This window comes from Panicum virgatum, chromosome 6K (assembly GCF_016808335.1).
Source record: "Panicum virgatum strain AP13 chromosome 6K, P.virgatum_v5, whole genome shotgun sequence".
Lineage (NCBI taxonomy): Eukaryota > Viridiplantae > Streptophyta > Magnoliopsida > Poales > Poaceae > Panicum > Panicum virgatum.
The window spans coordinates 10,025,042-10,053,009 of NC_053141.1; the positions used below are offsets into that span (position 1 = coordinate 10,025,042).

Sequence of the window (27,968 nt, forward strand, 5' to 3'; positions counted from 1 at the left end):
TATTGCAGGTGCTATATAACAGTATAAACAGTGTCAGAGGGATAAAGAAATGGAGCCAATATGCTACATCTTATGCCCGAAGAAATCGAAGCAACGGGAGCTCCTCTGCCTTCTACTCCAACCAGCGCCTGACGCCTGGCAGACTCCCCAAAAAAAAACCTGACGCACTGTGTTCCAATCCAAACGCCATCTGCCTGCCACGGGAATATGGGCTGCATTTATTTTGGGCCTTCCTTTGTCGATGTCGTGGCCCATTCATCCTGCGCATCGGCGGTGGCTGCCGAATATTTTGTGGTTCGTCTGCTGCCGCGATGTTGAATCTGCGGGTGACCGTAAACTCAGCAACTCACGGTCGACGCCCGACTCACGTGATGGACCCCCACTCGCTCTCTCTCTCCACTAAGCTCTCTCTCCTCCCCCGGCTCTCTTCTCTCTCTCTTCCTTTTTTCTCCTGGATCTCGGCTCCGGCCGTGGCAGCTCCGCTCCCCATGGCGACCGCGCCTCTCCCATCCCCTTCCCCTTCCCCCGCCCCCTTCCCTTCCCCTTCCTTCCCCATAGACCAGATCCATGGGGATGGAGCAGCGCCGGGGCGGCAGCGGGCCGTCGACGAGCCCCCTCCCCCGTCCCTTCCCCCTTCCCCCCAGGCCGGAAACATGGTGGCGGCAGGGAGGCGCGGCGGCGGGCCGGCAGCGAGCCCCCTTCCCCTTCCCTTCCCCCAGGCTAGATCCGTGGTGGCTCCGTGGCGCCGGATCTGCGGCGGAGCGGCGCCCCCGAGCGGATCCGCGGCGGCCCTGGGGAGCTCCGCCCCAGGGCGACCGGCGCAGCGGGCCGGCGACGGCGGTGGCGGCGAGGAGCGGAGGCGGCGCAGCAAGCCGGTGGTGGGGAGGAGGCGCCGCCGCCCGCCGCCGGGTTGTTTTTTTATATATAATCTGAATAAAAAAATTTCTACCTTCAACTTTTTTATGTATTTTTTTTTCAATTGATTTTTGCACAAATTTTTTCTCGTTAATTTTTTTCCTATCTCTTCAGAATTTTTTCCCATCTCTCACAAATTTTTTTCTTTGAAATTTTTTTATCTGTCTAAAATTTTTCTTGAATTTTTTTTCTCTCTCCAAAATTCCCCTTGAAATTTTTTCTATCTCTCCGAAAATGTTTTCTGATTTTTTTTCTAAACCTTTTTTATCTCAAAACGACAAAAACTTATTAAAAAGGAAAAAAAAACGGTCGGGAGATTGACCGTAGGGAGCCCCTCCCTACGGTCAACCGTAAATTAGCGAGACCCGTCTGCTGCGGTGTCAGACCCTAAACTTCGTCACTGTTCGCTGTTCCTATCCCGCCACCGACTCCTCCGGCCGCTGCTCCGTCTCCACCACCTTCTGTTGGCTCCGTCGCCCTTCATCTTCCCCCAATCTCAAGTTCGTCTCGGCTCCCTCGGCGGCGCGGCGACTGCCGACTGCGTCTCCTATACCCTATTGTCCTCCGCCTTCCTCCCTCAGGCCCCTGCCCTTCGTCCTCCACGGGATGCCTCCGTCTCTTCCTTGCCGCTCATCTTGCTGCCTGCTTGAATACTGAGGGTCAATTAGAATCATGAAGAGAGCGTTACGGTCATAGTCCATTACCACCCCTAATTGCAGTACTCAGATTTCCCAAGGCAGCATCAGCACAAACCAGTAAAATATAAAAAATCAATGTCAGCACCTTAAAATCACAGTTATCTGCCTCACTATTTCTGTTTAGTTCCCTAAATTTTTCTTACGGTGAAATAACTTCAAACGTTTTGACCACTAATTAGGAGTATTAAATGAGAATAAACCCATTTCATAACCCCAGGGTAAAATCGCGAGACGAATCTAATGAACCTAATTACATAATGATTAGACAATGTCGTGCTACAATAAACAATATCTAATGATATATTAATTAGGCTTAATAGATTCACCTCGCGATTTCCCATCCATTTGTGTAATTAGTTTTATAATTAATTTACTTTTAATACTCCTAATTATTGTTGTAAAAATTGCTAAAAAATTTTGCCCAAAATTTTTTTGCAACTAAACGCGGTCATACGATCGAACACATTTTCAATCAAACAAAGACAACCAGCAATATTGTACCGTACACACCAATGCATCGCGTGTTAGGGCCCACGAAGATAACAGTGTACAACACTTCAGCACTGAGCTCCATCTACAGGCGCGGCAACGCGCGCCTCCCTACCTAGTATTTATAGAGTATCAAGAATTGGAACAAATTACAGATGGTTTCTCCGAGAAGCGAAAACTAGGTGAAGGAGGATATGGAAAAGTTTATTGGGTAAGACTGCAGACATGCTGCCTTCTGTACGCAGTTTATTGCACACATATGACCAGTACACGTTATGAAACTCCAAATAATACATCTGCAACAAAAAGGTTTGCCCATAATTATGAGGTATAAGCAATGAGCCAATGACCTCGCGACACATATTTTTCTATTATTGCGTTTAATTCAGTTGCTGTAATATATATTACAGAAAATAGCATGCCAGATAGATCCAGGACTCAGGTTTTTCTAGCTTGTCAAATGAGAACACCAGCAGTATTTTTTTCCTTTTTAAAAAACTAAAATCAAACTGTGTTCTATACTGATAATATATCTTGAATAGGGTGTACGTGAAAATGGAGATCAGATTGCTGTGAAAATGCTCCGAGATAATTTTGTATTAGATGATAATGAATTCCAGAATGAGTTTGGCCACCATTTCAAGCTCAAGCATGATAACATTGTCCGACTAGTTGGCTTCTGCCACGAGTCAAAAGGTCGTGATGTCATAGAGCATGAAGGAAAATTTGTTATTCCAGAGAAGCGATATAGAATTTTGTGCTTCGAGTATATGCCCAATGGGAGCCTTCAAATGCATCTATGTGGTATGCTGTTTCTCCATCACTAATTCACTATTATATCATCCAGATGTGGGAGGAGGACAGCTGTATAATTTTGTATCTGATCAATCATTTGTTTCCGTCCATGCAGACGAAAGTGATAGACTTAATTGGCATACAAGTTACAAAATCATTAAGGGGACTTGTGAGGGTTTAAAATACCTCCACAATAGAGCCGAACCTATTTTGCATTTAGACTTGAAACCCGAGAATATATTGCTTGACAAGAACATGGTGGCCAAACTTGCTGATTTTGGTTTGTCCAAGAACTTTGATGACAAAAAAACCAAGATCACACGAAATGTTAAAGGAACGCTGTAAGTTGGATTCCTCTGCAAATACATCTTTATCTAATGAACTAAAATGTTTTTTTACACTTAATTCACTGTTTGTGCATGCAGTGGATACATGCCACCAGAATTGATAAATGAAAACATGATTTCTGTCAAGAATGACATATTCAGCCTGGGAGTTGTAATAATGGAGATCATGATGGGACCTACAGGCTACTCACAATTTAAAGAAATGTCTTCTCGTGAAAATAATGAAAAAATATTTATTGATCTGGTAAGAAATGATCTATTTCTCTTTATCAAGACCGGTGTTCATGATTAACAAATGGTTTGCTATCTGTACATTTATTATACTACGAATCAGCTTTATAATTCAATTTCATAGGTACAAGAAAAATGGAGGTGTGAGTTACAGGCAACATGGAGTGATTCCCTTTTAGAAGAGTATTGCAGACAAGTAAAGATATGTATCGAGATAGCAATAAAATGTGTGCATGATGATAGGGCAGAAAGGCCTAGCATAGTGGATATCATCGAAAGATTGAACAAGGCGGGACCTGTGATTGATGAAGAAAATAAAACCAGTGTTCCCACTTATGGGTTAACTGCACATAAAGCCCTTGACATTATGGTAAGCCATCCTTATGCACTTAATTTTTGGCATTTAGAAGTCCCCATAAAGGCTTACATCTAAACTTTCAGCAAGTAATTATATACTGCTTGCTCTGCTAGGGTCGAAATCTACATCTATTATTCATGCTAAAAGTGGGTATTCGAGTCATAATATTACCTACTTTCTACCACGCGGCACCTATGTTGCCCGGATACGTGGATACGGATACCGGTACGCGATATGGGGATATTCCGATACGTCATTTTTCCAAAAACAAGGATACGGGGATACGATAATATATATAAAAAATAAAAATAAATAAAAGTTTCAGGAACTAGAATGTGAGAAAATAGAAGTTCCAGGGACTATAATGCGTCATAAACTCATATATTCATATGTTCTATAATTATTAGAAAAGGAAAGGGGCAAAGGAAAAAAGAACCAACCTTATCTTATCCGTTCGTCTGTTCCATGAATGGATGTCGGTCGTCTTCTTCCCCAACCTCCGGCACTCTCTCTCTCTCTTTCTCTGTGTAGCGGCCAACTCCGGCTGCCGCGGCTCCTCCTCTCCCTCTCCGGAGGCTGCGGCTCATCCTTTCCCTCTCTAGCGGCCGCGCAGGCCGTCCAGAGGCACGCTCCGGTGGCCGTGGCGGCCCGCCAGCGGCGAGCTCCAGCAGCGCAGCACCACCCTAAATAGTGCTTTAACAGATGTGCGGGCCTCTGTCTGGACAGGCCGCGCAGCCGCTGGAGCAGTAGGAGGCACGGACGGGTGGGCGGGCGGAGGTGACGGCAAGGGAGCGACGAGCGATGGGGAAAGAGCAGGAGGAGGCGCGGGCGGGTGGCCAGGCGGCGGTGACGGCAAGGGAGCGATGAGCAGCGGGGAAGGAGCAGGAGGAGGCGTGGCCGGGTGGCCGAGCGGCGGTGACAGCAAGGGAGCCGTGCGAGGCTGCTGCGGGCCTGCGGCTGCGCGAGTGGGGATTGAGAGGGTGGCACAGCTGAGCGGAGGACCTTTATACGAAGCGATTGAGTGGTGTTGTTAGGGTTTGAAGGTATCGAACAGGTATCCCACGAGTATCCGATTTATTTTTATTATTTGAAAATACCTAAATAGTCCGATACTTACGGGATACGTATTCGGGAGTATCCGTGGAGTACGGGTATCCGATACCGGTACGTGAGTTTTGCGAAGAATCCGCGTATCATAGCGCGGCACCATCTATCTAGTGTACCTTGAAATTAAATCTTCAATTATACCTTCATAATAAATTTTATCCAAAACATTATTTCCATGTATTAGCTGGTGCCCAGCCCCGCTACCACGAACATGGCCACGAATCACACTACCAAGACCAAAGCCACGAGTCCCACTATCACGACCAAAGCTACGACTTACCATATACGCCATCCGTTCCAAATTATTAGTCGTTTTGGCTTTTCGAGATTTATAAACTTTGTTATGCATATAGACATAAATATATATATATGTAGATGCATAGCAAAAACTATGTATCAAGAAAAGCCAAAACGACTAATAATTTAAGACGGAAGGAGTACCTCACAGTTAATGAAGAATTCCAACACTTTCCTATTAACTTTCCTAAAAAATTCATACAACTTCCCTACGAATTTCAATCTTATATCAATAAACACATATTTGTATAGGATAGAAAAAATCCCTTTAATTTCAACCCATTACAATTTCTACAAATTTCATACAATCTTCCTAAAAACTGAGTGGTTATGTACTCGGCCAGGGTCAGTGATGGTGGTGCCGGCGATTAAGATGGGTGGCAGTGGCGATCCCTACTCAGGGTCGGAGCAGCGGCTGAATGTCACGTCGGAGTGAGAAGCGCACGGGGTGTGTGTGTGCCGGGGGGAGGGGGGTGCGGGTGGGGGGGGGGGTTTCCTTGCTCGAGGTCGGAGCGGCGGCCCAATGTCACGTTGGATTGGGAGGCAGAGGTGGTGTCGGAGGCCGATGCAGTCCAGAGTGGCGGCTCGGTGTCGCATGAGAGGTGAAGTTGGAGGTGGGCGGCGGAGTGTTAGGCGAGCAACGGAGGCGGCGGAGGCAGTGTGGATGGCGGTGCGGAGGTGGCGATACAGGAGCTTGGTGACAGAGTGGTAGCCAGATCAACGGAGGCAGGCAGAGGCATGGGGTTAGGGGAATTCAAAAGACCAGCGGTGGTGTTTCAATTAAGCGCCAAGATATGGAAATTTTCCTACTCTTTGCCGCCAATATATAGTCATTTGTGCTCGCGGGCACTTATATCGCCATCCAAAATAAATTGTGGGCTGCCGTGTTAGTACAAATGGACCGCTGCACCCCTCAAGATTGAGTACACTGCATAGGATTGCGGTTTTGAAACTTGTGGCCACCTTTGGGCATATTTTTATTTTTTTAGGTAAATTGCATAAAATTTAGTCTTATATGCACCAAAGTTTATACATATAATGCAATACATTAAGTTGTTTGTGTCATAGCTTTCATATTTTTGAAAAAATGTTTTGCTATTTCCTAGAGGTTAAATGATTTTTGCGCGGTTATTCATAGAGATTCACATTGTATGGACAGTATTGCAAAACTTTATAGTTTAGTGTGAATAAATTAAAGAAAAACGCAAATCTCAATGGGTGATTTACAATTTTGTTATTTAATAGTTATTTATGTTACATTGGAGGTTAAAACTAAATTATGCTAATAATCAATGCAGTAACAATGGCCTAAAAAATTCTGAAAGTACACCAATTAATTACTGGATTAACTCTAAACTAAATTTTATTTACCCATGTCTATGCCAGTGGCGAAGCCAGCTCGACAAATGACCTAGGGCGGAATAATACCTACCGAACAATGCACCACGCCAGAGAAGACGTGCTCCAGGCCTCCGGCCGCTCCGGCGTAGCTGCGCAGGGCCACCATGGCCCACCAAGCCGCCGCCTCCGCCCTCCTGTTGCCGCCCCGCGCCTCCGCCGGCTGCCTCCACCTCCGCCCGCCGCTGAGCTGCCTTGGATTTGGATGTCGGATGCCGCCGCCGAGCGAGGAGAGATAGTAGCAGGTTCATATTGTAGCTACCAGCTACAGGCAGGGAGCGCCGACGCCAGGAGCTAGTGGGAGCTCCGAGCTACCGGGGCCAGGGCGACAGGGCTGGGCCACTCGGGGAGGCGAGGAGGCGGGCGAACCACCGGCGAGCGGCATGGCGGGTGGTGGCGCCGAAGCAGCGAGCACCGGGATTGCAAGGGCGAGCGCAAGCATGGAGGCCGTGATGGCGTGTCGGTCTTCTGGCGAGTCACACGTGGTGCAGGAGCTTGAGTGGGTAGGCGCCTGCCCTAAGGCCGCCTCACCTGGGCTAGGTGCCTGTTGGGCCCTGGCACAGTCTCGAGTGGCCAAACCATGACGCTCTCCATCTCCTCCTTGTACGGGAGCAATGCCGGCATCGTCTTCAACCTCGGTTTCTCACCTCCTCGATCTCGCGCCCTCGCCAGCACCAACTCCTGGGGTGGGGAAGGGGTGCCTGGCCACAGGGACCTAGGGCGGCCGCCCTAGCTCGCCCTAGTGGTGGCTCCGCCCCTGGTCTATGCAGAGGCTGCCAATTGTCAAACTTGGAATGTGGGGTGGAAATGAGGGAAGTTATTATGATCTTGATGTGATGCCTCGACGCCTACTAACTGTGACAATTCGCTTTGGAAGGGCCATTGATTCAATTGCATTTTCGTACATAGGCATTGATTTGAATGAGCACATGGCGGGTCCGTGGGGTGGTCCTTATGGAGGACATCTAGCAAAGGTATGTGAATCTAATCCAATGAGCTCTGAGGTTTACTCTAACCAAACAGGACATGGTTTCTAGCTATACCCTACTCTATCGGACTTACCAAGGGCTCTATCGGACTTATCATCACCGTACCATTTGTATGTGATTCTTTTGAGTCACAGTGCACACTGAACAGGAGCAGTAAACTATAGGACATGAAGACACAAACCATACGCTTCTCATATGTATACCTCACGCACCTAATACATCCATGGATGTTTTTCTTCTTGCAGATTATCTTGGGCCCTAATGAGATTGTAAAGAAAATTTCTGGTACCCATGCCGATTATGAAACAGCAACGGACGTTATAAGATCACTTGCCATCGTCACCCATGTTAAAACGTATTCATTTGGCGAAGCCACAGGAAATCCTTTCAGGATATGTGTGGAAAATAATGGCCATATCATCAGTTTCTATGCACGTTCCAAGGGGTGGTTACTTAACGCGATTGGCATCTATGTTCATCCATGAAAATCAACAGATGCGGAGATCCGTGCTTATTGTTCCGGTGAGAATTTGGCTTCAATATTAGCCAATACCTTTGTTGAATACTCTCTCCGTTTCAGAATACATCAAATAAGGCTATCATCTGTGAATAGGGGAGTACATGGCAGTATACAACATTTGTGAATACATATTAGTATCTTCTTTCAAATTTTGGGTATGCCTTGATTCTCACTGCACTCCAGTTCTTTCAGTTTCATCGGTCAATTAGAAAATTCCTTATTTGATATCGGAAAAATGCCTTATTCCTTTCTTGGCCCTCAATTTTTTTTCCTTCCTTATTTGACACTCATTTTATGATTCGTTTTCAAAATGATCTTGCACAATCCTGATTCTACGGGTGACCGGACCGAAACAAACTCACAGTCAACCCCCAACATGGGGGGCCCACGCCCACGTGACTCCCCCCTCCACCCTCTTCCTAGCGGCTAGCCCCCTCCCGTGAGAACTCCCCTCCCATTCTCATCCTCTTCCTTTGTCTTTTTTTTTTTGTCTGGATCTAGCGGCCAATGGCGGGGAGGCGTGGCTCAGCGGCTCAAATGCAGAGGATGGGGGCGGCGGTGGCAAGGCTGCTAGTAGAGGATGGGGGCATCGGCAGTGAGGCCGCTTGCAGAGGATGGGGGAGGTGGCCGGGAAAAAAAGGGATGGTACGGTCGCTTGTAATTTAGAACCCCCCAGTCAATTCCGTTAACTGCTGCCCTGCAACATCCACAGTACATACCTTTTTTTACGGACAAAAATACCCCCATGTGTTCTCCTCTATCCTGTTCTCTCTCTCCCGTTATCGATCTGTCACCCTCACCTGCGAACCCGACGGCAGTGGCAATGGTGGCGCCGATTTGGGCCGGCCACCTAGCAGTGCCAAAAATGGTGCCCCACTACACGGATCTGAAGGCCACGGGCCTCGCCTCGTCTGCCATGCGGGACGGTTCACTACTATAAAAACAATTTGTAGCAACACGTCATTTTTTTTCTAGGAGCGGATTAAATTTCAACTTGTTTTTACAAATAAAATGATGTTACTGTAGCATCCGTCCGTCTCTAAAAATATATTTTTAGGGATTGGGGATGGGATCAATCGCTCCTACAAATACCGGACATTTGTAGGGCGGGTGACTGCGTCAGCCGCCCCTAGAAAGCACTCACCGCGGGTTCCATATTCAAAATATATTCTCTCTCCGCAAAGGCACAAACCTTATCTTCCTCGGACTCAGATTGGGTGCCATGGCATGTCAAGCTGTGACATGCGGCCAATCCAGGTCGTGGAAAACGAATCGGACGCCATTCCGCCGGCCGCCCGTAGAAGTCCGTTGCGGTCATCGTTCGCCCCCAAATCCACCGTAAGCGGCCTCCGTTTTTGCAACCGCCTACACCCAAATTAGGGGACCTCGACGCCTCGCGCTCGCGGACGCCGGCCCGTCGCTCGTCGCCCATCACTGCCGCGGAGGCTGCCGTCCTGTCGCTCGTCGCCGCCGCGGGAGGCCGCCATCCCGTCGCTCGTTGCAGCGGCCGCCGTGCGAGGGGCGCGCCGGCCTTGCCGCTCGTGGAGACCGGTGGCCAGTCGCCGGGCCTGCCCTTCGCTCGGTAACTGCACGACCTTCTAATGACCAGGGGCGGAGCCAGAAATTTATTTTTTTATTATTAGAAGGGCTAATCATATTAATTTATATAAAAATTTAATTAAATTTTAAATTTATAATACAAAATTGGAACCATAGGGGCCACGCCCCTGCCCGCCCCCCTAGCTACGCCCCTGCTAATGACGTGAGGAGCTGAGTTAGCTTGCCAAGAACGTCGTCGCCGGCCGGGAGGCGGAGCGGTGGCTCGACATCTGCGACGAGAAGCGGCAGCCCCTGGGGGGCGGGGACAAGATACATTTCCAGCTCCAGTTCACGGACGTCGCCGCGGACCCGGAAGGCGGCTGGGGCACTGGCGACGGCAGCGCCGCGTACAGGGGCGTCCCGCGCACCTTCTTCCAGCAGCGCCGCGGCTGCCGGGTGCGGCTGTACGAGGACGCACACATCGCCAACGGCTCCGCGCCGTGCGCCGCGCTCGCCGGCAGCAGGATGTACGAGCCGCGCCGGTGCTGGGCGGATGGTGTTCATCGCCGGGTGGTCCGTGAACACCGACCTCCAGGACTTGAACTCCATCGAAATGAAAGAAAGCATTGCAGCCTCGGTTCAGTTGAAGTAGCATTGCCGTGCTGAATGTTCGTTGTCCACTTCATCTTTAAATTAGAGCCTTCTTCTGGGTACAGGGGAGGCCGAGCAAGCACCACCGTATTCCGTTGAAGAGAGAAAGGAAGCCAGAGGTAGAAGAAACAGAGTTCGGAACAGGAGGCGTGGATGCAGGTAGCCTGCTCGGGAGTCCCCTGTCGCTGTGGCAGCCTGCTCGAGCGTCCTTGCCGGCGACTCCTTGCTGCAGTTCCAGTGGCATGGATGCAGGCCCGGCGTGGAGGCCGCCGTCACCAGCCTCCACGCGCGACAGGGCCAGCGCGCCCCGCCGCAACGGGCGACGGCGGCCTCCTGCGGCGGGCGACAGGCGCACTCCCGTGGCAGCGACGGGCAACGGGCCGGCGGCCTCTCGTGGCGGCGACGGTCCCGGACTCCCGGTCCACGGCGGCGGCTTGCCCTCTCCGGGCGCCTGGCGTGAGCAGCGAGTGGGGGAGTGGGGCCAGCGAGCGCAGGGGCCCCTGATTTGGCACGCTTCCTTGCGAAAACGGAGCCACCTACGGTGGAATTGGGCGCGAGCGGTGTGGAAACAGTGACCGCAACGGACTTCTGCGGACGACCGGCGGAGTGGCGTCTGATTCGTTTTCCACGGCCTGGATTGGCGGCATGTCACAGCTTGACATGCCATGGGCATGTCACCCAATCTGAGTCCCTTTGGATTCATTCCCAAAGGCCAAGATTCACACTATGTCACAGCTTGACATGCCATAGGCATGTCACCGAATCAGAGTCCCTCTCTCACCCCACGAGCATCCTTCTCTCTCTCCCTCATCTCGCCATGGGGACGCCTTCGTCTCCCACGACGGCCCTGCTCCTAAACTCCGCAGCGAGCACCAGCGGCGCGGCTTTGGGTAGCCATAGCGGCTCATGCTGGGAGCGGCGACGGCGTCATAGCCCGGAGTGGGCAGGAGCGGCGACGGTGTCGCAGCCCGGCGAGGACGGGACCCGACTGTTATACTATGATCTAAATTCATTGCACAAAAGAAAAGGCCGACTTCCGACGTAGCGAAGCGGAGGCCCGTCGCCGGGAGGCTTGGGCCGGAGCGGTACGGTTCATATACCCTTTAGGGTTTGCTCCTCGATAGTTGATTATTCCTCTTATAAGCCGCTGCTAGGCGTTGTAAACACACACCCGATATAGTGAAGATTTGCTGGCTGATGCTCGTGGTTTTTTCCTTTCGCATTGGAAGGGTTTTCCATGTTAAATCCTCGTGTCTCATGTGGCTTGATCTTGTTGTTCTTCGCCGTTTCTTCGCCATGTTTATAACACCGACGGCGGTGCAGCCCTGCGCAGGCGGGAGGGGGGATGGCTGTCACAGAACAGTCCAAATAATACTGATCAAGTGCACTAATTAACCATTTAACTTAATCCTCCGCTACTGCACTTCACCGGTACACTCAGACTGCCTGCTTTAACCAGGATCGATTGCACAGGAACTCTCGCCAGAATACGAGCACAGGTGATTACAAGCAACAAAAGTTTTCAAACAAACTTACAACCAGAGTTAAACAAAAGTCCCCAAATTAATTTACAATAAAGTTTTATAAGCCAGAGTTACATTTCGAATACAGAGTTCAAACGCAGCGGAAAATACAAACAGGTTTGAAACAAGCTTCCAAATACAGTACGATAAATAACGTTGATGACCGAAAGATGAACTTCACATCTTGCCCACTGATGTGAGGCTCACCTGCCTTCACTTCACGGAGAAGACGGAACCCACTCGACCGTCCAACTTGGAGGAAGAGGCTGACCACTCCAGGACGCATTGATTTCCTCGAAGTCTTCCGGAATACAACTTGCTCGGAAGGGTTACAACCAAACCCTGAGTATTCTAATACTCAGCAAGGCTTACCCGTCTATGGGTATACTTAGCCCATTACCTAGACATGCACAGCTCTTTGGCTCTGGGTTATTTTGCTGAAAAGCTACTAAAACTGGATCCTTACTTTCAATATTTTAGCTCCAATTGTGTTGATATCTAGAAACTAGGTTTGCCTAATTCTTTAGAGCACACATGGTTAATCATATTATCTTTTCAAGAATATCAACAAAAGTCCAACTTTTCTTTTTCTGTCCTTTCAATCCTTACTACGATGTGACGCATTGACCAAGGCTCTCCTATCCGCGAGTCACGGCGAATCGATCCGATTTAACCTTGCAAGGTGGACCTAACTCACACGACACATGTAAGCCCCGTCGGGCCATGCGTCAACTGTTTCCACATTACCACGGCATTTGAACTACGCCTGCTAAAACCCAGGTGATGGGCCCCTCGCAGTGAACTCCCGGAGAACCCGGAGGCGGCATCCTATCCAACACCCGCCAACTCCCACGCCCAGCGTAGCATGACGGAATTCAAATCACCGCTGTAAAGTGGTACACAGCTCACCGGTTTCGACTACCTCCTACTTCCGGTATGTGGTTAGTACTGTTCAATCCTCAGTCAAAGGGCCAACAACGGAACGGTCCTCAATCGACACAGGCGGAGACTCAACTTTCTTTATGCAAATATCATGTCCAACTTTCCCTCCGCCCGGTCTCCAATTTCCTTCTCATTGCCTTATTTTTGACAACACTACCTGAAGTAACAACCCTATATCTCGCGGGTGATAGGAAATCACCCGTCTTCTACCGAGTTTACTTAAGCCTAGCAGTGCTAGCGATACCTACCCTAGTAAGGACACTGGGTATTCAAGATTATGCATCTATGGTTCCAATCAATTCCTTGAACGTAATTGCACCATACTTTAAATATAATATGGAGTAATTAAAATAAGGGATATGCTCCGGGGCTTGCCTTGCAGGTCAGCGGGGTTAGTGGCTTCTTCGGGAGCGTGCTTGACTGCGTCCTCCTGCTGTTCTCCCGCTTGCGGCTCCTGGACCGGCTCAGCAACCAGCTCGTAAGCCGCTTCGTTCGTGACGTCTACACGTATGAAAAGATGCCATGCAGGAGTTACAACGGTGCAAGGTACTCAGGAGGCAATGCAATACGAGTAAAAGAAGATATGACTGGCAATCCTTTAACGAATAATCATGAAGAACTAGCGATAAAGGGAACGACTTGGTGTTGCTTGGCAGGTTTAATTTCCGACTGAGCTTAGCCTGAAGTGTTTCCTTTCAACAACACTACTTAAACTTGCATTAAGAAGGCTAGGTACACCACAAACAAAGAGAAGCATTAAGGCATTGCTTAGCCATGGTGAAAATAAAGAAAGACTAAAACTAGGAACTAGCTAAACACAAAAACTTAATAAACCGCAACGAGCTAGTATCACAACTTTTCTATCATGAAACACTACTGATAAGGAGTGCATAAATAACTTACCAACATTTATTGACATATAAAAGTATTTACTTTAACTCTAGAAAAGGAAATCAAACAACAATAGATCCACAAAGATACACATAGGCCCTGCACTTGGAAATTTTTCAGTGGACTACACATACAAAGAATAATCTACTGAATAAATTTCATAATTTTTAGAGCAACGGAACAACCGGTATTAAATAAACTAGATTAAATACAACCCGAATTTTAGCAGGGGCAAAAGTGACATTTCCCACGCACAAGTATTTTTCTTTTGAAGATCTCGATTTTAGAAACCTAACAAAATTTGGTTTGCATTTTTCTGATTTTTCTATGATTTTTAATTGAATTTAGAAGTTCACAGCAACAATTGAAAACAAAACTAGATATTGCAGATGGGTCCCTGAAACTTTTGCAATCAAGCAATCGGGTCCCTGGCCGGCCAAAACAGAGGAGGCGGCGCTGGGAGGGCGGCGCCGGCCGGTTCCGGCGACGGCGGTCGCCGCCGACGAGGGGGAAGGAGGGGAATAGCTCGGGGAGGTCGAGAGCGACGTTGTGGTGGGTCGAATCGGCTTGGGGACGGCCGGACGCGGCTTGCCCGCGGCGAGCAGGGGCGGGCGGCGGCGGTTTACGCTGGCGGAGGCGCTCCGGTGACCGTGGGTGGCCGGCGTCGGGTCGAGGAGCTTCCTTGGCTCGAGGGGGGGGGCTCGGGGCGGTTTAGTTCGGGCCGAGAGTGGGCGGAGCAGGGGGCTCCGCGGGAGCAGGGGCGGCGGCGCCCATGGCGCGGCGGCTTGCGGCGGCGTTCTGGTCGGCGCAGAAGGCGGCGGCCGCGGGGTGAGGCGGCACGGCGGCTAGAGCAGCTGAGCGGGGCCAGGGCGCGCGACAGCACTGCGGGGGCCCGCGCAGAGGCGTCCTGCGGCGTGCGCGTGGCGACAGCGGGCGGGCACGGCGGCGTGACGGCTCACCGGCGGCGGTGGCGCGAGATTCGGCCAGGGAAGTGGTCGGGAAGGAATAGGGGCGCGCAGAGAAGCTCACCGTAGACTCGGTTGGAGCGGAGGGAGGCCGGAAGGGGGTCGTCGACGGCGAGGGCGAGACTTCTACGAAGACGGCGATGGTGGACGGCGGCGCAGGGGTCGATTCGGCCCAGCAGAGGGTCGATCGAGCTCGGAAAAGGGGCGGAGGAGACGCGGGGTGATGTGGGGCGGCTCTGGGTGGCTTGTTGCGCGAAGAACGGCGGCGGAGGACGGCCGGAGGACGCCGGCGACGGCCTGCTCGTGCTCGGCTCGGCTGCGTGCTCCACAGGGGTGAGGAAAGGGGAACGGGGAGGCGAAAACGGGCACGACTCCGTGCGGATAAGGACGGTGCGTGAGCACGACGGGCGAGATTCGTCGGCGCGGCGCGTGGACACGGACGTCGAAGAGCGGCGACGGCTCCGGCGGCGTGTCGAGCGACGAGCAGAGGAGATTAGAGTTGTTCAAAATTTTGAGATCTCCAACTTTTGTTTCAGTCACTTTTTCATTTGAACTAAGGTTTGAAAGATAAAATTTCAAAACTTGGGTGCATTTGAAAATGTCCTAATCAAAGCAAAATTAAAGATTTTCTTTAAATTTCGTGCTGAAACTTGAATTTTGGCCAAAATAAAAGTTGTAGAGAAAAAGAAGGTCTACAGCTTTTGTTTTGGGCGAAAATTGATTTGAAGCCCGGATCAGTGACAAAAACGAGATCGAACATCGCTAAGCAGATGTTTACTCTGCGAACGCGATTAGCGCTGACGACGCGGTTAGAACACGATTAACGATTAAACACGATATTACTGCCAAAACTAACACCGGGGTGTTACAATGACGGCGCATCCCGGCGCGAGCGCGAGTGGCGCCGATGGCGCATCGCGATTTTCAGGTAAATATTTGTTCGTCACGATTTCGGTGTGGATTCATGAAATTGTTTGAGGGCTTTTGTTGCTAGGATTCTTGTGTGTATCTTTGATTCAATCCCCCCTCGAATCTCTCCTGAATCTGCTCGAATTTTGAGTTTTTCCCAAATCGCGTTCATGGAAGAGACGCTCGAATTTTTATTCGATTCACAGTGGTTTTTTTTATTGTTTTGCGATCTTTTTCATGGATCTATTAGACCTTGTGACTTTGCATCTATGGCTCAAATCTCGTTTGAATCAGTGGAGTATTGAGAAAGTATTTTTCGTCCGAATGTTTGGTGTTTGCTTGTCTTCATTCGTTTAATTTTTCTGTTCGTGTGCTTCAAGGGCACACCGCAGCTACGGCAGCGGCCTGACGCGAGGCGGAGCAAGCAATGTGAGCAGGGCGCGGCGTTTCGAGCGGCGACTGCTGCTCCGTCTTCAGCGGCCACGTCTACGAGCTCGGTAGCTACCATGCCATGCCACACAACACACATCACCCCCTGACACCCACGAAACATCAATCCATGCCTCGATGCAAGTGATGATTGCTCTCGCAGATCCAATCAGGTTCGTTGTGAAGCCATGGACAAGCGGCGGCGGCCAGACGAGCAGCGACGGCCTGGCGCGGCGGGGTTGGCTCGGACGGCAAGCGCGGCGGCCTAGCGAGCGGCGGCAGGGGGGCTAGCTCGGACGGACAGCCGGCATGGCTTGGCGGACGGCGGCGGCGGCGGCGGCAGCAGGGCTGGCTTGGACGGCCGGCGCGGCCATTTTTTTTTTTGATTTTTTAAATCAGTTAGTAGGGGTGGGTGACGGGATGACCCGCCCCTAGAAATGGACATGGTATTCGTCCCTACAAAAAGCATTTTTAGCTGCGAAAATTAGAAACAGATAGGACGGACGCAGTATCCGCCTCTACAAAAAGTATTTTTAGCTATGAAAAGTAGGAATGAGTATGACACCCACCCCTACAAATATAATTTTGCCCGCTCCTATAAAACATTTATATTTATGTAGTAGTGGTTGGAGGCGGTGCACGCGAGCCCTATCCAAAGGCGGTAGCAGGTGCCGTTGGGCGTCGGGGCCTCCGGTGCGTCTGGAGGCACGCCCTCCTACACCGGCCGGCGACGGGCAACCTGTCATGACCGCGCCATTCAAGTATCTGTGGGCCGAATGGTGCGAGGCTAGCCCAAGCTGAGGCCCATGTTGTCGTTAGTCCCTAATGCGAAACGACTATAAATCCCAGGGAGATTCCCTTGTACCGTGAAGTCGTGAACATGAACTCGTGTTGAACCTTTTCTCTGTTCTGAAATAGAAGTTGACCTCCGCCTGTCATCCACGCTCTACCCCCAAATTCCTCTTAATCTCTACCCAAATTCTTCTCTCTACCCAAATCTGCCCATAAAGTACCCATTTAGTATGACACGGGGGGCTAGCTTCCAAATCTTATGTAAATAAGCACCACAAACCCTAATCTAATCCCACACAAACCCACCCCTATTCCAAATCCCTCCCTCCCACCCAGCCGCCGCCAGCAGGGGCAGGTCACCTGCTGGCCGCATCCGACGACGACGCCGGCAGCGGCAGGGGCGCAGGGCCATGGCCGCAGCCGGCAAGGACTCCATTAGCATGCCGAGATGAGAGCGAGAGGGAGTAGAGGATTAAAGAGGCGGCAAATGCGTGCGCACGGGGGATTTCTATTTGTCGCGCGAGCTGCTGTGTGCCAATGTGTCGCAGAAGGTCGGAAGCTAACGCACGCCACCCGCTTTCTCTTTGTTTTGTTTCCGTGGACGGTGAAGGCCCATTAAGACATTAAGCTTTTCTTCGTTCGTATATCTTCTTCTATTGCAGGTAACGCATGCCACCCCTTTCTCTAATTTTGTTTCTGTGAACCGTGAAGGCCCATTAAGCTTTTCTTCGTTTTCTTTTTCTTTTCCCATTGAAACGTGTCGTGCAGTGAACTTTGCTGCAACCGGCTAAATTAAAAGTTTCGGAACATTATGAAAACAGAACAATTTATTAAACAAGTCAGAATATTTCCAAAACACTTTTGAAATGTTTTCAAAACATCTGAATGCTCCGAAACATTTTGGAATGTTTCCAAAACATCTGAATATTTCGGAACATTTTGAAATATTTTCCAAAACATCTAAAAGTTCCGGAACACTTTGGAATGTTTCGGAGGAATTTGAAAGTTTCTCAGAATAATCTTGAATGTTTTTAAACAAATCTAAATGTTTTAGAACAAACTGGAAGTTTCGGAACACTTTGAAAAAATAGAACAATCTTAACATGTTGCTCAACAAGTCAAAATGTTTTCCGAACACTTTGAAATATTTCCAATTTGTATTTCCAAAAATTTGACAGCAAACATTTTGAAATGTTTCCAAAACATCTGAATGTTTCATAACACTTAAAATATTTCAGAAACACTCCGCAATATTTCTAAACAAATCTAATGTTTCGAAACAATCTGAAAGTTTTTCAGGTAATTTGAATGTTTCTAAACAAATCTGGATGTTTCGGAACAAATTGAAACTTTCAGAACATTCTGAAAACAGAACAATCTACTAATCAAATCATAATGTTTCCAAAACATCTAAATGTTCCCGAACAATTTGAAATATTTTAAATCTGAATGTTTCGGAACACTCTGAAAACGGAACAATATGAACAAATGTAAATATTTTCGGAACACTCTGTAATGTTCTTAAACAAAACTAAATGTTTCGGAACAATCTGAAAGTTTTTCGGAACACTCTGGAATGAAACAAATCTAAATGTTTCGGAACAAACTGAAAGTTTCGAAACACTTTGAAATGTTTCCAAAACAAATGTAAATATTTTCGAAACACTTTGAAATGTTTATAAACAAATCTGAAAATGTATCAAAAAACACTAGTTATTGTTTTCAACAAATATGAATATTTTGGAACACTTTCGTGCAAACATTTTTATTTTTTAAAAACATTTTGTGGAGAAAACTTTCACTTCCGCTTAATGGGCCAGGCACCTGCTTATTGGGCTAGGAACCTTACGTGATTCCGCTTCCGCGCGCACGCCCATCTGATTCTTCTGCGACGCAACCTTCCGAAGTCGCTGAAAGCGACGTATAGAAGCCCCCTGCGCACGCGGGGGAGAAAGTCGAGCAGCAACTAGGTTCCCTGATATCTATTCATTGCTCAGTTTGTTATCTAGGGGTGGGTCACCCAATGGGTACCCTTTACCCACGCTGGTGGTGACGGGTATAGAGTGAAATTGAGACCTGAAACGGGTGGTGAGTCGGGTGACGGGGAATTTAAACCCAGGTGAAGGCGGGTACGTTCTCCTGCCCCCACTGCGTTTCTAGAAAAGGTTTCGAACAAAACTCTGTGAAAGAACACTAGCTGCGTGTGAAAGTCCAACAAAAATATAGAATCACTGAAACACTATTGGAACATTACAGTCCTGTGGTTTATTTAAAAGTTATCAAAGTATGACTACTACTCAAATGTAGCAGGATTTGAAACTTCATCAAAATGTAATTTTCGAGCAGCTGATGCATCTTCATGAAGCCCAGCTAAAAGACTTGTATATCCTCCTTGGATTGACGAAGGATTGACTGAAGGAGGAACCATATATTCTCCAAGGATTGACGAAGGATTGACTGAAGGAGGAACCATATATCCCCTTTGAATTGAAGGATCAATCCTATATCCTCCCTGGACTGAAGGAGGAACCATACATCCTCCCTGTACTGAAGGAACAACCATATATTCTCGCTCGATTGAAGGAGCAACCATGGTTGAAAATTCACCATATGTATTGGTTGAGAAGCCTGGTACTGCACCAGAACCCTATGTAGAAAAAATATTGTTCAGGACATATATTTGAAAGTGGATCATTCAATCAGATAAATAAGGCTTGTTTATCTCTCAGTCTTACACTAAATTCTTCAGAATCTTGTGCCTTCTTTTTATCTTTTCCTACAGAATACAAATATAGAAAAATATTACTAGCTATAAAAATGAGATGGAAATAAATGCATCTTTGAATTGGTGGTTGTACTTTTTTTGTTTGTAGTCTTCTTTTTTTCCCTTTCTTTTCAAGTACATCTTCTCTTTTCTTCTTTGGACCTTTTATCACCTCAGGACCTCTAATAGATACTTTACCTTTTAAAATAGAGTTAATTGGATTCATGCCATTACAATTACTCGAGTTCACTGATCTGACATTACTATTCGCGATACTGGGAGAGTGCCATTACAATATCATATTTGTTCGAAATATGCCATTACGTACCCCTTCGACGTGTTTCTGAAAAATTTTGGACCAAAATACCCTTGTCTTCAACCTCCCACTCCACCGCCGCCCCGAGCACCTCGCCGCTGCCGCCCCTCGCACCTCGCCGCCGGCCGCCGCGAGGCGCACTGACCGAGCGCCTTTCCTCTGCCGCCCTTGCGTGCCCCTGGCCAGCGGCTCCCTTCCTTGCTAGCGCAAGCCCAGGACGCCGACTCGGTGACTCCCCTACCCCGCGCCGGAACAGACCAGCGGCGCCTCTGCCCCGACGTTCTGCACCGGATCTAGGCCATCCGGTGGCCAGCCCGCCTCTCCCCTGCCTAGAAACCGCGCCTGACCGTGCGGCCGCCGCGGGCGGGCGCCGCCGTGCGCGCCAACGTGCCCGCTGGCACCGCCGCACAAGCCTGCTCGGCCACGCGCTCAGTGAGCCGCCGGCGGCTCTGAATCGGGCGACAGCGCGGTGAATCGGGTGACGACAGCTTCGAATCAGGCAGCTTCAACGGCGGCGCCGGCGGCGGAGGGATCTACCATGGAGAGAGAGGAAGGAGAGGATGAGAGGAAGAAGAAACACGTCGAAGGGGTACGTAATGGCATATTTCGAACAAATATGAAATTGTAATGGCACTCTCCCGGTATCGTGAATAGTAATGGCAGATCAGTGAACTCGAGCAATTGTAATGGCATGGATTCAATTAACCCTTTAAAATATCTGTAACACATTCAGTGCTAACTCCGGAAACTACACAAGGTTCTACAGGCCATTGGTTCAGAGTAGTATCTGCTTCCTGGTCCAATTTATCAATAGCTTTCTCCAGATCATCAAGAAGATCTTTTGAAACAGAGCACTTCAATGCAAGAGATGTCGCCTTTCAAGAGATACGTGCAGTTTGAGCTTTTGATGTTTCATTGTCATTTATTTCTCTTCTCACAATAAAATCCCCTTTTTGCATATTTTATCCATCTATTTAATATATACTGAGTTGGCAAGACAAAAACCTCATTGATAGTAAATACTCGGATATCATGCTTGCACAAAATACCTGTAACACATATGGACAAGAGTTTTCAAAAAAAATTGGAAAAGGAGTTGAGCAACTTGTGCTATGAAGTAGTATATCACTTTAAAGGGCGATACATACCAATGCATTCATACTTTTTGCAAGAACATGTTATGGTCATATCCTCAGAGTTAAAGATAATTATTGCTTCATCTTGATATTTGGTAGGCATAACCTTATAGGTATTGATTGACCCTTCAGATTGAAACAATTTGCAGGAGAAAGAAAGTTGCTCTTTAAATTGCTCCTCAAAATCTGAATGGTGCCATGGCTTCGGGCACCTCTGATGCCTGCATGGTTGAATTTGCTGGCATCTCCATCACCATTGAGACTTTGGAAGCACCAGTGACCAACTCATTGCCGGGAGCCGATGATGACCTTGATGGTGAAATAGAGTGATCTGCAATCTCAGCAATTGCAGCTGACTTGACGGTGTCCGATTCAGCCATTTGTATTGATGGAAGAACAGCATGGCCAATGTTCCCGTCACCTGAATACGACTGCCCCGCGGCGGCAGAACTCTCCATCGATGACAAAACTAGGGCATCTGATACTCGCCGGCGGTGGAATTCTACAGTTTGGCGTCAGATCCTTTTTTCACGGACCTGTCAAAAATCTACGTAGCCGTCCGACGGCTCCGTTGCAGCGGAAACTTCCGTGAAGGAACTGGTTCCATGGCTCGATCCGGCGCTCGGCTAATTCCTGCTCGGCTCCGTCGCAGGGAGCGGGCGGCTCCGCAGCAGTGCGCGGCTCCTGCTGCCGCGGATGTCGCGATTGATCTGATATGGCCACGCGGCGTGATCCTAGGCGATGCCGCACGACCAGCGCTGTGCGGCACCGCCGCAGGGAATTTTCCACCGGTGGTGACGGTATAGAGTGAAATTGAGACCTGAAACGGGTGGTGAGTCGGGTGACGGGGAATTTAAACGCAGGTGAAGGCGGGTACGTTCTCCTGCCCCCACTGCTGCCTCGTTCGGGTGGTTGGGCTGATCTGATATGAGAGGAAAACACTGGTGGCTGGACTAATTTGGCGTGAGAAGAAAACACTGTTGCTGGCTGGCTGGCGTTTCTCCCCCGCTGCCATCCCTAACCTTAGCCGCACAAAATACCTACCACCAATGCGCTATATATACGGTGGTAGCTAGGCACCCACACCGTAACCTTGCCAACCAACCTCGATCACGTAGCTCATCATTCTCATCATGATGCCCCGCATGGCAGCTGCCAGCCGGCGCACCTCGCCGACGCCGAGACCGTGGAGAAGTACAGGCAGGCCCTGGCGGCGATGAGGGCGCTCCCGGACTCCGACCCGCGCAGCTTCGCGAGCCAGGCGGCCATCCACCAGGCCTACTGCGACGGCCACTACCGGTACGGCGGCGGCCCGGCGGCGGCGGCGAGCAAGGACGCCGACGACGCGCCGTTCGACGTGCACTTCTCGTGGATCTTCGCGCCGTGGCACCGCATGTACATCTACTTCTACGAGCGCATCCTCGGCGGGCTCATCGGCGACGCCGCCTTCGCGCTGCCCTACTGGAACTGGGACGCGCCGGCCGGCATGGCGCTGCCGGTCATCTTCAACGACGCCGGCTCGCCGCTCTACGACGCCCACCGCGACCCCGCGCACCTCGCCGCCTACGTCAACCTCGACATCCTCAACGCCGGCGACACCATCATCCCGTTCGACCCGCAGGCGATTCAGATCAACAACCAAATTGTTCAGAATAACCTCTCCAGTCTCCACCCTGTACGTTCAGATGATGCGGAACAAGAAGGCGCAGGATTTTCTCGGCGACAAGTTCTGCGCCGAGTACCCGGGGACGGCGTCGTCGGGCACCTCCGGCTCGCTGGAGAGCATGGCGCACACCAGCGTACACGTGCAATGGCGAATCTAGCCCGAAAATGTAAAGGGGATCATATCCATTCTCTTCTTCCTCCTCTTCTTTTCTTCTTCCTCCCCTCTTCCTCTTCATTGTTTCATCCCAAAAATCAAAAGGGTCTTAGGGGGTATCCATGAATATTAGGGAGGTGGGGGGCTTAATCCCCCCTAGCCCCCCATGTGGATCCGCCCCTGTACACGTGTGGGCCGGCGACCCGGGGAGCTCCACGGTGGGGAACGACGGCGAGGATCACGCCGGCGCCGACATGGGCTTCCTCGGCACGGCGGCGCGGGACCCGGTCTTCTACTCGCACCACGCCAACGTCGACCGCCTCTGGCACCTCTGGGCCACCGAGCTCGGCCACAGCCACTTCGACGACCCGGCGTGGCTCGACACCAGCTTCGTGTTCTACGACGAGAAGCCGCGGCCCGTGCGCGTCCGGGTCCGCGACGTCCTCGACCCGGCGGCGCTCGGGTACAGCTACGACGAGCGGGAGCCGCTGCGGTGGGTGGGTGCCCGGCTGACCCCGCTGCTGCCCAAGGGCGCCGCCGCCGCGGCCACCAGGCGGCGGCTACTACGCGCCGCGGCGCCGGCAGCGCCTGCCTTCCCGCTGACCCTGACGGCGGGCCAGAGCGTGGAGTTGCCGTCCGTGAACAGGCCGCCGCGCGCGCAGAAGACGGCGGGCGGCGGCACGCAGCCGGACACCGTCCTGGTCTTCGGCGGCATCGAGTTCGAGGCCGGCAGGGGCGGCAAGTTCGACGTGGTGATCAACGTGCCGCCGGAGCAGGCCGCCGCGGCGGGGCCGCGGTACAGCGAGTACGCCGGGAACTTCGCCACCCTGGCGCGCGGCGGGAACAGGGCCGGAGAGACGGTGGTGGTGCCGCTCGTCCTCCCGCTGGACGAGGTGCTGGCCGACATCGGGGTCGGCGACGACGACGGCGCCGTCAACGTCGTCATCGTGCCGCGGACCCAGGGGATCAAGATCATCAGTCCGCCGAGGATCGAGACCAGGGAGCGCTAGCTGAACCGTCGCCGGAGCTAGAGATCATGTACGGAGTATGGACTGTGGTCTGGATCGGCAGGTCGGTGGCGCCAAAAGTTCACTCTCGCTCGAACCAGTACTACTGGAGTACTGGGCTATCATTGTTTTTCCCCAAAAAATAGATAGAATAAATGGGTCAAATAAACTAAAGGAGCAAGATTATGGTCCAGTTTTGGAGGTGCTAATATGTCAAGTGCTAAAGTTTAGCACCCATTACATCCTTTTCCCCATCAAATATTTTACTCTTATTTTAAATTTAGCTAAACTTTAGCATGCTTTAGCACTCCTGTTTGGAGGTGCCTTGCGTTATTGCTATGGGTGGCGAATTTTTTTTCACATCAATACATAAAGAATGGGCAGTAAAATAATATTTTGAGACTCATCAATTTCCACAAGCAAACTTTCATATAATCTATACATATACCTATTACTAAAGCGAGTAAGGTTTCCACCTAAATTTTTTATTTGGTGTGTGGTCCGTCTATGTTATTGACAGATAATCCATCCCGTATGCGAGTCGGACCAACCCCCTCCATCCACGACTCGATCACGTAGATTCCTACAAATTAACACAAGGGCACTAATACGTATCCTATACTTATATCAACTTTGTCCGTAGCAACGCACGGGTATAATTGCCTAGTAAATTGAAAATTACATAATACAATGTATGTTATGATATCCAAAATCACACACTCGCATTCTAATGGTTTTACCGGTGATAAACCTGTCAGGAACTTGAGGCTATAACATTCAGTTTTTGTTGACAATAATGTTCAGTTTGGTCGGGACATTCATTTTCTCGGAGCAAAATTTCAGACCAGCTGACAGATTGCATACCAAAAATTAGGTAGTTCAAAATACCAAAAATCTTCTAAAGATACACAGGTCACCGTGCTAACATTGTTTAGCCAAGTAAAGCTAATGATCGAATGTACTAGAAAGATGGCGCGGCATTGCCGCGCCTGAGGGGCCCTTCCTCAATCTTTATATAGAAAGTGAACTTCGGTGATCTGATTGTGGCTGAAGATAAACCAATTATGCAACGTAACTATAGCTTACATTTTCCAAATTGTGTATATGCAAAAGAGAACTCATCTTTGCAGCTGAGACTTTTTTTATGATAGAAACTTATTCTGTGGAGTAGCTGTCATCGCCTAGAATAGTTCTCTTTGGTATGGAATTTGCAAGGAATCTTTGCTCCAAGTCCTGCAAGCAGGTTTTAATGCAGGGCTGCAGCCAAATTATGAACAACACCATAAAGCGCGACAACATTTGGGTGATGCAGATCCGCAAGGATAGATGCTTCATTCCAGAAGTCCATCAATATGCAGACAAGCATAACAAAAAACAAAGATCAGGAAGTATGAGAAAGAACCATCTTTTCTTGCTCAGATGGTTTCCCAGCAAAACATCTGTCATTGATTATTTTTATTGCAGCATCAGTGCCTCTCTATTTACCATTATATACAGTTCCAAAAGTTCCAGAACCAGTTGAAGGTCATTGTTCTTTATAATCTGGACCCGACATGGATTCAAAAGGTTATAACCACAGTAGAGATGTACACACTTCATGTGGCATATGATGATCCTAACCTGCAAACGTCTATTTGTAATTGGAAATCCTGAAATCCAATCTGTTGGCCTGCTCTTGGCAACCTGCACGCTTCTCTTGTTTAGCATTAAGGCTAACATAAATAAGGAGTTAAGAAAATTTAAGAACATCGAAATAATCAATTCCAAATCTCGTTCGGGTGAACTTCACTGTCTACTTTATTGGTAACAGCCCGAACTCCTTCATTCGGCAGAGGAGGTTGGTGATCAGATGACTGAGGTTTAGCTGTAGCTAACGTATCCTCCATACCGAGTAAATCTGGGTTACAGGTATCATAACCTGGATTGATGATAGACGCAAATAAGAACTCAACTTACAAGTACATTGATAAGGCAATGAATATTTTTTTAATTAGCATGTAGATTATATGATTACATTAGACCAATGGTTAAAAAAGTAGTATAAATTATCTACTTTGCAAAAGCTGGGAGTTTTTTTTATGTTCAATACATCTGTTGCTGCTGGTTAGAGGGGCTTTCCCATTTTATGGCAGCGTGCTTAGATTTAGAGGTAGCAGCCAAGAATTAGTTGGTGCACTGATTGGAGTTTTTATTCATAACAAAAATCATTATACTACACATTATGTTAATCTGAGAAGCTAGTTTTTGGTAGTAGTGATGGGTGTGCTAATAGGTTGCTGTCTTCCTTTTTTTCATTTTTTAAAAAATTGGTTTTCTTTGTCGTTGTACTTTATGCACACATTAGTACATTACTCTTCGCTGTTCTTTCATCTCCCTTATATTATCCCTCTGTTCTATACAGGACAGTAACTGCCAGTGCTCAAATTGATCTTCGGCAATTGCAAATCTTGAACTATGCCATCTCTATGCTACTCCCCCCAGTCTTACTGCTATCTCTCCCATTTTCTCATTCAAATTTGGGTTCTAATGTGCTCTATTTCAACATGCTAGCTAGAGTCGGCTGCTATAATCCGCAGTCCAGGCCTCATTCGTGTCTGACTCTGATTAGTGGAGGGTGAAAGGCATAGCCGCATGGAAGGGGATGATCTAATCTTTGTTTCTGGTGCGTGAATCGTAACCAGGCTAATCGGGAGCTCCTACTTCCGTGCACTACTCGGCGGCAGCTTCACTCCAGCGCATAAATCTTCTTGAGGCCTGAACTCATGCTGCCGGCCTCGTCAGACAGCTCCTGGGGCAGGGATGGACACCGCCGCCGCGGGCGGGGGTAGTGGGCGCTGCTACCGCCGCGTGCCGAGCGGGCGAGCACGGGGAGAGGGGGGAGCGCGAGTTCAGGCCCCTTCGCTCTGGCAGGTAAGCTGGCGGCGGCGGTGGGTGCGTGGATGGGCAGAAAGGTGCCGCAGAAAATGGATTTTTTGGAGATAAATAGATGGGGAAGATAGAGGTGTTTATCATACCTGCTGATTCGATTCTTCTTCTTCGTTGCCGGTGCGTTGCTTCGGAGGGCTCTATTGGTGTTCTTCTTTGTCTCTGCCGGTAGCGACGAGGAGCGCGGGGACGGGGACGGGGACAAGCCGCCCGCGCGCTGCTGGATGATGAGACAGCGGCTCGGCCCGGTCTCCTGAACCCCGGCGTCGGCGTGGGTCGGCTTGATGGTCCTGGCGGAGGCCCGGGTGCCGACGGAGGCGGCGGCGTGTGCCGTGCTCGGCCTGGCTCTCCCCTGCTCCGTGCTCCCTCCGGCCGTGCTCCAGGCCGGCGGATAGAGCGGCGCACGCGCCTGCGCGGCGCGGGGGAGGGCGGTGGCGGCCGGATCCGCGTGGAGCAGGGTGGTGGCGGCCGGATCCACTCGGAGCAGGGCGGTGGCCGCCGGATCCGCGCTCGGTGGTCATGCCGGCAGCGGCACCAGCAGCAGCAGCTTCGGGCGCCGGCAAAGCTACGAGGAAGGGGATAAGCACACGCCGCCGGCCGACCTAGCTCACCACGCCTGCGAGGCGGACCGGTCGAAGGCGCCGCGAGGAGTCTGGGCCGACCCGACGAGCTGGCTGTGGCGCCCTTGCTGAAGCAAGCTGGGGATGCGAGGCCGCGACCACCCGCCGCGAGCGCTCGTGGCCGTTCGTCGCTGGATCGACGGCCGGGATTCCGCCCGATGACGTGGCACGACGAGAGGCGAGAGAATTGGCCACGAATCGTCAGGAAGATATAGGACAACATTGTTTAGCCAAGTCAGAGTGCTCTTACAGCTTGCAAGTTCAATGAGCGCTGAAAATATAGGGTATGTATCCAATCAAATGGTTGGTATTGAACGACCTACAATCGGAAAAAAATACAGTTGGTATAGGAGAGATTCTTCCTAAAGATCAGCAGAGTAACCAGTGTGTGTAAGTGTATGCCACACCTATTTAATCATTAGCTGAGAATCATGCAAAAATGCATCTCTGTAATCTCATAATGAGATCAGTGTAGAGGTTAGAAATAATTAAACTAACAGTTTGCCTAACAATGGTTAACTCAATATTTTTTTAATTCGAACCATTCCCAAACCAATAGTTTGCCTAACAATTAGTGGTTAACTCAATATTTTTAA

The 27,968-nt window shown here is 49.8% G+C and overlaps 1 long non-coding RNA gene and 1 pseudogene across 1 annotated transcript; one reads left to right on the forward strand and one right to left on the reverse strand.

The window, feature by feature from the left end:
* Positions 1 to 24,036, forward strand: LOC120713214 (annotated as a pseudogene).
* A 1,214-nt stretch (positions 24,037 to 25,250) lies between these two features.
* On the reverse strand, positions 25,251 to 27,409 carry LOC120711663. The gene is made up of 2 exons (XR_005690398.1): positions 26,842 to 27,409; positions 25,251 to 25,745 (listed from the first exon to the last, which is right to left on the reverse strand). It is a non-coding gene; the product is annotated as an uncharacterized LOC120711663 (long non-coding RNA).
* Positions 27,410 to 27,968: the final 559 nt, after the last annotated feature.